At 36.1% G+C, this 9,485-nt stretch overlaps 1 non-coding gene across 1 annotated transcript; it reads right to left on the bottom strand.

Moving 5' to 3' along the window:
* Window positions 1–9,110: 9,110 nt before the first annotated feature.
* On the bottom strand, window positions 9,111–9,217 carry LOC145033115 (small nucleolar RNA R71). Its single transcript, XR_013677355.1, has one exon. It is a non-coding gene; the product is annotated as a small nucleolar RNA R71 (small nucleolar RNA).
* Between the last annotated feature and the right edge of the window lie 268 nt (window positions 9,218–9,485).

Below are 9,485 nucleotides of genomic sequence, written 5' to 3'. Positions count from 1 at the left end.
ACGTTAGGGGCGGAGGACGTCGTGTATAGTATCACAACAATTTAATAATAGTAATCCAAGTAACAACAACCATTGTATTGATAATATAGTGTTTACATTGTATTTGAATGACATATGACTAACTCAAAAGTAACTAGCAAAATAAAGACTTGAAGCTACTATGCTCCGTCTTCTAGGACCTGCGCGAGTACCTATCTACTAGTGCCCTGAGAATACAAGTGGTTTTGAAAGTGTCAACATTAAAGTTGGTGAGTTCATAAGCGTTTTGTTTTCGAAAACAACGTCTTTGTTCTTTGTCAAACATGATGTGTTCTCCAGAAAATCCGATATCTCTTGATGCAATGAAATATATGTAAAATGGCTCATACTAGTTTCCTTCTACGAGTAATTAGTGTATACAAGTTACATACAATCCAGATCGAACAAACAATCGATTGTATGGTTCTTGTCGCAAGCTTACAACCAAACAAGGAACATGAAATGGGGCGAAAGGCACACATCCCACTGTCTGCCAGATCCTCATTGTATATAACTCGGGCGTATTCACTAAGTACTTACAGAGTTAACTATAATGGTCCTTTTAGAAATGAATAATAGTAATCCAAGTAACAACAACCATTGTATTGATAATATAGTGTTTACATTGTATTTGAATCACATATGACTGACTCCAAAAGTAACTAGAAAAATAAAGACTTGAAGCTACTATGCTCCGTCTTCTAAGACCTGCGCGAGTACCTATCTACTAGTGCCCTGAGAATACAAGTGGTTTTGAAAGTGTCAACATTAAAGTTAGTGAGTTCATAAGTGTTTTGTTTTCGAAAACAATTTCTTTGTTCTTTGTCAAACATGATGTGTTCTCCAGGAAATCCGATATCTCTTGATGCAATGAAATATATGTAAAATGGCTCATACTAGTTTCTTTCTATGAGTACTTAGTTTATACAAGTTACATACAATCCAGATCGAACAGACAATCGATTGTATGGTTCTGTCGCAAGCTTACAACCAAACAAGGAACATGAAATGGGGCGGAAGGCACACATCCCACTGTCTGTCGAATCCTCATTGTATATAACTCGAGCGTATTCACTAAGTACTTATAGAGTTAACTGTAATTGTCCTTTTAGAAATGTAAGTATGTTCTTCTAGAAAATCCTATATTTTTTATGTAATGACTTGTAAGTTCCATTGACTTATACTTGGAAAAATAACGTGTTGAATCAAGAAAGTGACCCTATTAAACCTCAATCCGAAGTCCTCCTCACTACCGCAATGAGAAGAGTTGAAGCCATACGCAGTCATCTCATCTGAACAAAGACTTAGCTTTTAACTTATGTATTTACAATGTATTGTCCAGTGTGCCTTGCATGGACACTTCTTTTGAATTATAGTATTTGTTTATTCCACTTGTATGTTCTCAGAACTCTATAAATAGAGTGTTCCGCTTCAAATGAAATACACATCTCTTACATCTCTTCTCTCATTATTCTCAAGATCTTACTGAACTTCATTCATATATTAAGATCAAACTCCTCACCTCTCCTTCGGAGTAAATCATTCTTCACTTAATCACTTTAAGCTGATCACATTTACTAACTTGGTTTGAGTGCAATCCTCGTTAAGAATCAACTTAGTGTTTACTTGATATAATATTTCTTGTCATTTATATTTCCTTATATTTTCGTCATTATATTTTCGCATCTAATTATCTAACTTTCTAACTCTAACTTATTATTATTGTTAAGCTTTATGATCCTTTAAGATAAACTTATTCCACATTATATAACTTGTTCTAATGTTTGTTCAAGTGTGTTTCTCAAAATTTTTTCTCTCAACAATTGGTATCAGAGCCAAAGTGGTTGCTTTTTGAAAGAAACTCTGATTTTAAAAAGCCTTCTATACCACTAAAGCTCATTTTTTAAATAAAAAAAATCAAAAAAAAAAAATCAAAAACAAGGAAATATAGCACAAGCATTATCTCTTAAGATTTCCAACAGTGTTGGAGTTTCGAATAGAGCTCCAATACTGGTAGCAAATGAGTATCATCACTGGTCCCAAAGGATGGAGAGATATCTAAGAAGACTTGGATGAGATGTGTGGAGATCTGTAGAAGAAGGACCTCATGTCCCTATTCTTACTCCAGTTCAAGACGATAGTGCTCAAGCCTGACTTGGATGAGGTCAACCTGCCATGAATCATTCCACTAAGGATAATCTCAATAAAATGGAAAATGATGCAATTCCCTTTTATGAAATATCCTGCGGAGTTGCTCCTGACAACTTCGACATTATCATTAATTGCAAATCAGCCAAAGAGATCTGGGAAGTTCTAAAAAATCTGTATGAAGGTTCAGAGCAAGCACAAGATAAGAAGCTCACCACTACACTCAACGAGTTCAATAACTTCAAAGCTCATGCGGATGAAAGTTTTGAAGACTCCTTCAAAAGATTCAACCTCATCATTACCAAGTTGTTAAAACTGGCACTATCTGCAACAACCATGAAACCAATCTCCAGTTTCTCAATTGTTTAGGGAAACGATGGACTACCGCAAAGATGATAGTCCAAGGTGACAGGAAGATTCACTCACTCACTCTTTTCAAACTGTATGGAGAACTCTAAGCACAAGAGTCAATCGTACATAAGGATTGTGCTGACTTCGAAGGGCCACTTGCTCTTATCGCCCAAACTCCACAAAACATAACTCCTCAACCTTACCCTCTTTCCTATGATAATCCACCGCAGTCTTATGAAGCTGACACAGAGTAGTATGATGAAGAGGAATTCCAAAATGCTATTTCTCTTTTTAGTCAACAGTTCAATCGATTACCTTCAACCTCCTTTCGCAAAAATCAGCAATTCATTAAGCCACCCTTTAACCAAAACTTCAATCCTCAAAACAATCACCCTCGATACCCAAAACACCCTCACCAAAGATTCATAGCCTGTGATTCTTTGTTTATTGAGTAAACTCGTCAATGTGGGACATAGAGACGTTTTCCTTTCAAGCAGAGATCAACAAGTTGTTGAGTCTTATTATCAATTCCTTTTACAGTAAAAAGGAGATTTTTCTCCGTGAGCTCATCAGTAACTCATCCGATGATGTGGAAAAGATTCGCTTTGACAGCTTGACTAATAAGAGTAAGCTAGATGGCCATCCTGAGCTTTTCATCCATATTATCCCTGATAATATGAAGCTGACACAGAGTAGTATGATGAAGAGGAATTCCAAAATGCTATTGCTCTTTTTAGTCAACAGTTCAATCGATTACCTCCAACGTCCTTTCGCAAAAATCCACAATTCATTAAGCCACCCTTTAACCAAAACTTCAATCCTCAAAACAATCACCCTCGATACCCAAAACACCCTTACCAAAGATTCATAGCCTGTGATTCTTTGTTTATTGAGTAAACTCGTCAATGGGGGACATAGAGACATTTTCCTTTCAAGCGGAGATCAACCAGTTGTTGAGTCTTATCATCAATTCCTTTTACAGTAAAAAGGAGATTTTTTTCTCCGTGAGCTCATCAGTAACTCATCCGATGCTCTGGAAAAGATTCGTTTTGAGAGCTTGACTGATAAGAGTAAGCTAGATGGACAGCCTGATCTTTTCGTCCATATTATCCCTGATAATATGAAGCCGACACAAAGTAGTATGATGAAGAGGAATTCCAAAATGCTATTGCTCTTTTTATTCGACAGTTCAATCGATTACCTCCAACCTCCTTTCGCAAAAATCAACAATTCATTAAGCCACCCTTTAACCAAAACTTCAATCCTCAAAACAATCACCCTCGATACCCAAAAGACCCTCACCAAAGATTCATAGCATGTGATTCTTTGTTTATTGAGTAAAGTCATCAATGGGAGACATAGAGACATTTTCCTTTCAAGCGGAGATCAACCAGTTGTTGAGTCTTATCATCAATTCCTTTTACAGTAAAAAGGAGATTTTTTCTCCATGAGCTCATCAGTAACTCATCCGATGCTCTGGACAAGATTCGCTTTGAGAGCTTGGCTTATAACAGTAAGCTAGATGGCCAGCCTGAGCTTTTCGTCCATATTATCCCTGACAAAGCTTCAAACACCTTGACCATCATTGATAGCGGAGTTGGAATGACCAAGGATGATTTGGTGAACAATTTGGGTACCATCGCAAGATCCGGAACCAAATTGTAATCCTCGTTAAGAACCATCTTAGTGTTTACTTAATATAATACTTGTTTTCATTTATATTTCCTTACATTTTCGTCATTATATTTCCGCATCTAATTATCTAACTTTCTAACTCTAAATTCTTATTATTGTTGAGCTTTATGATCCTTTGAGTTAAACTTATTCCACATTATATAACTTGTTCTAACGTTTGTTCAAGTGTGTTTCTCAAAATTTTATCTCTAAACAATTGGTATCAGAGATAATCATAGCCTCTTCTTGTCAGAGTGTACTGGATGAATTCTGATTTCATGAACTTTCTGATATTGTAGTTCTTGACTCCGGAATGTCCGTCGTTGGACCAAATGTTCTCGAATGTTGATTCGTGATTGTCATGAAACTTTCTTAACCTTTCAAATTCAAGTGGAAGACTTCTGTCATCTAGGAGATTGCGGTCGAATGCTTCAAAGACCGTGAAGAATTTTGCATTTGGTGAGATGGGAATGTCCCAGTAACCATCATCGGTCCATCTCACTTTGCATCTAACCAACCAAGGATGGAAACACATCAATCCTCCCCAATTTTAACTACAGATCAAGTGAAAATCCCCACTTCGGTGCCATCTGACCAATCTCAATAACAACATCCTCCTTCTCCGTAGCAATCTCCACCTCACCAAGAAACTCCATCACCGATCAAAAATCTGGAGCCAACAATGTCATATGATCACTCCAATGACTCTCCTGCAACAAAATAGCTAAAAGCAGACTGGAAAGAAACTAAGTTTGCTGAACAAATTTGGAGAGATCATGGTTTTGATACAACAATGGATGAAACTCTCATCAACTCTTGGGTGAATCCATTAAGAAGACTTCTGGACGAAGACTACATGCCGGTCTTGACATATGTTGAACCTCCTGAAGATGGTTATTAGGACATTCCCATCTCACCAAATGCAAAATTCTTCACGGTCCTTGAACTGTTCGACCGTAGTCTCCCAAATGACCAGAGGCTTCCAATTGAATTTGAAAGGTTAATCAAGTTTCATGACAAGAACAGATCAGTATTCGAGAACATTTGGTCCAATGATAGACCTTCCGGAGTCATGAACTATAAGATCAGAAAGTTCAAGAAATCCGAATTCATCCAGTACACTCTGAGAAGAATAGGCTGTGATTATGTCAGAACTCAAGTTGACTTTCCCTGTATGAATCCGGAAGAGGTATTCTTAATTTCTAGGGTGTTTCAGCTCAAATCCGAGAAACATCCCAAAATGAAGATTGCGTTTGAAAAAGCTTGCGAGTACCTGAGATCCGCAGTATACAATTTTGGCAAGACAGATGCTGATATTCATCCAGTCCTTGTTCAAAAATTCAACCTTCCCAAACTTGAGCCCGCACCTGTTTATATTGAAGAATATCAAGAGCGATCCTTAGGTGCAACTAACTTTCCAGAACTGGGAGTTGTGTTCAAAAGATCCAGCAGCGATGTTAAGTACTTCGTCCCCATCACTGCTATGCACCGCCTAACCTGAAGGCAACTGGAAGTCACTGTGACTTCGGTGCAGAGGTCGAAGCACACGACTGACGAAGTTAACTTTGAAATCAGAAGAAGGATCACATGGATGGGTGAAGTAAGAAAATTTTGGTGGTTGCTGATCAAGTTTCTAAAACTCAACAAGTGAAAAGGTTGAAGAGGTCACTTAGGGGGAAATTGTTAAATAAAAAAAGTGACCTCTTAAACCTCAATCCGAAGTCCTCCTCACTGCCACAACTTTGCTTTTGGTATTACAACGAGAAGAGTTGAATCCATCCGCAATCATCTCATCTGAACAAAGACTTAGCTTTTAACTTATGTATTTACAATGTATTGTCCAGTGGGCCTTGCATGGACACTTCTTTTGAATTATAGTCTTTGCTTATTCCACTTGTATGTTCTCAAAACTCTATAAATAGAGTGTTCTGCTTCAAATGAAAATACACATCTCTTACATCTCTTCTCTCATTATTCTCAAGATCTTACTAAACTTCATTCATATATTAAGATTAAACTCCCCAACTCTCCTTCGGAGCAAGTCATTCTTTACTTAATCACTTTAAGCTGATCACACTTACTAACTTGGTTTGAGTGCAATCCTCGTTAAGAATTAGCTTAGTGTTTTCTTGATATAATAGTTTTTGTCATTTATATTTCCTTATATTTTCGTCATTATACTTCCGCATCTAATTATCTAACTTTCTAAATCTAACTTCTTATTATTGTTGAGCTTTATGATCCTTTGAGTTAAACTTATTTCGCATTATATAACTTGTTCTAACATTTGTTTAAGTGTGTTTCTCAAACGTTTTTCTCTCAACATAACGAAATGTGACTGTAATTGCAGTACAACACTTTTTGTATGCATGTACCCTGTTATACGTTCTCTAGGAAGTTGGCCGAAAGGCACACATCCCACCGTACACACCTTCTTGGATTCATTATGGACCGAAAACTCATTTGGATAAGATTCTCATAAACGAATTCATGTGCTTTTGATTTCCATATGGCCGAATTCTTGATTTAATATCATTTCCTTGGCTGAATTCACCAATAAATGGTGAATATTTATGTTTTAACCCTTAAACCTTTGATTTATATTACATTATGCTAACCTAAATTAACTTAGGTTTATATCTAGGCTGATATTTCCATATTTATACATATTTTAGGCAATATTTATTTACATTTCTATTAATATTTTGGTTATTTGCATAGAATTATGGTACTTATGAGGTTAAAATGTTATTTGCAGCCAAAATGAAGCAATTTCGAAGAAAGTGACCAAAATGGACAAAACATGGAACTATGAAGGCTTGAAAGAAGAAAGATTAAAAAAAATCAGCAATATACATAGTCACAACGTGAGCAATTATAGATTCACATCGTGAGTGGAGTAATCCAGAAGATATGCATCCGAATGAAAAGAATCCTTGTCGAAGACGTTTATCCCATATTCACGTCGTGAGAGTTATTGGATCACAACGTGAACTCGACAAAATCAGAAAACTATAAATATTCTTGACCATTACGATTTGGGAGACTTTTGTCTTGTTGGAAGGTTTCTAGAAGATGATTTTTAACAGGAAAGAAGTTCTGGAAAGAGGGTTTCAAAGCCAAAGGAGTAAAATTCTTAATAAGTTTATTTGTTTAGTACTTATGAACATGTTTAATAATTTGATTTGTGTTTCTTTGATTGTTGCTATGAGTAGCTGAATCTAGCTACTCTTTTTTAGCTAGATGAAGCTTCTGACATATGGTTTAGCTTAATTATTAATGGATTTGATTAGTTGGTAAATTTCATGTGTTTGATTTGTTATTACCTAGCATGTTAATATTTGGTTCCTTAGTTGCTTGAATTTATGTTCTGTGTAGTTAGTGATCATTAAACTGCATGAACTTGTTAACCTAATGATTTAGTGAACATTAAATTGCTAGTGCTAGGATCGACCAAAATCTTAGAAAGTAATTGAAGTAAATAAACTTAACTATGTTAGAGAACATAAATTATGACCATAATTGTGTTTGCCTAATCTTAGATAACAAATTCATAATCTACAACTTATTATGTGTTTTACTGTGTGTGACCATATATAGTTTTACATGAATTAGTTAATATTGGTAAATTTAGACTTAAATTACTAGTACAATAATAACCAACTTGACAATCCATAATTGTTAGCTAACCATAAAGAAGAAGTGGATTCGAACTAAACAAGAGTGTTTTTAGTAATTGATTGAAATTAAATTAAGTTCATCCGATCTTGCAAAATCAGATAAAAACCCTTGTTTTGTTAGTAAATAGGTTAATTTAGTGGTAAATAGATTAATTAGTTAGCACCGTTCCCTGTGATCGACACCCGACTTACTCGACTATTCTATAAATTTGACTAGGTACACTGCCTAAGTGCAATTTAGTTAGTAAGGAAGTTAGGTTATAAATATTAAAATTAGGTGTAGCTTATTGCACTGCATCAAGTTTTTGGCGCCGTTGCCGGGGAACGACTTAGCTAATTACTCGTTTATTTACTTTAAATTAATCGATCCTTTTTGTAGGGTAAAACTTGCAAAGAGTTATTTTTCTATTTCATTTTTTTCCTGCATTACAGAACACACGATGTGAGCTTTATTGTTCACGACGTGAGAACTGGATTCTTAGTTTTAATTATTTTTAGTTGCTCTTTCTTAGTTCAGTTTTACGTTTTTTTTTTGTTTAATTTCAGGAATTCATGACCAGAGGCTCTAACACACCTTTGGTACCACCACTTGAAGATCCAGAGTCAACTATTCACAAAAAGAAGGATAAGAACGTGAAAGAAGATCAAACACCAAAGAAGACACCTTTACAAGAATTCAAGTCAGTGTTCTCAAAGAAGTCGGGGAATAAAACAGAGGAGTCGAGTTCATCTTCAAAGAACAAGAGCAAGGTTGAAAACTTAGATCAAATACCTATCCAAACCGAATCCGAATACGATACCGAGCCTGAGTTTGAATTACATACAAGTGAACCCAAGAACGAGCCAAGGAATAAGATGGTTAACATTGAAGAAATGTCCATGGGAGCTTAAAGAAAGAGAATTCGAGATGATGTTGGTCCAGGTTTAGTACAACCTACCATTCCTGCCACTACCACATTCAAGCTGAAAGGACATATCCTTTCTGCACTGAAGGATATCCCATTCTATGGAAAAGATCATGAGGATGCGTTTAAGCACTTGGATGAAGTCAACGACATTGCTGACTAATTTAATGTCCCAAATGTTAATAGAGATACCGTCTTGCCAAGGATGCTTCCCGTTACTTTTAAGGGAGCTGCGAAGGATTGGTTAAAAGCACTACCACCTGGTACAATCACTACTTGGGCTCAAATGCGTGAGAATTTTTTAAACCAATTTTCCCCACCATCCAAGATAGCTAAACTCAAGAAGGTAATATCCAATTTTGAGCAAAACCCGGGGGAGTCACTTTACGAAGCATGGGAGCGCTACAAAGGTTTGTTAAGGAATTGTCCTCAATATGACCTTAACATTCAACAAGAAGTGTCTATATTCTATGATGGAATCAATGTAATGACAAGGAAACTCCTTGATTCTCAAGGACCACTTACAAAGAAAAATCCATGAGAAGTTAAGGAATTAGTTGAAGAATTTGCAAAGCATTTTCGTGAATACCACAATCCTAGGAATGAGGGCGTAAAAGGAGTTGGGAGTGCAAATTCTGAAGAAATGGCTGCTATGATGGCAATGCTAAAAACTATGGACTAGAGATTGACTCAAATGGAGCAATCAATT

Source organism: Lactuca saligna, chromosome 2 (assembly GCF_052625555.1).
Source record: "Lactuca saligna cultivar CGN05327 chromosome 2, ASM5262555v1, whole genome shotgun sequence".
In the NCBI taxonomy this organism is placed as follows: domain Eukaryota; kingdom Viridiplantae; phylum Streptophyta; class Magnoliopsida; order Asterales; family Asteraceae; genus Lactuca; species Lactuca saligna.
Note: the sequence above shows the minus strand (reverse complement) of the source record. Positions and strands in the feature narration are given on the sequence as shown.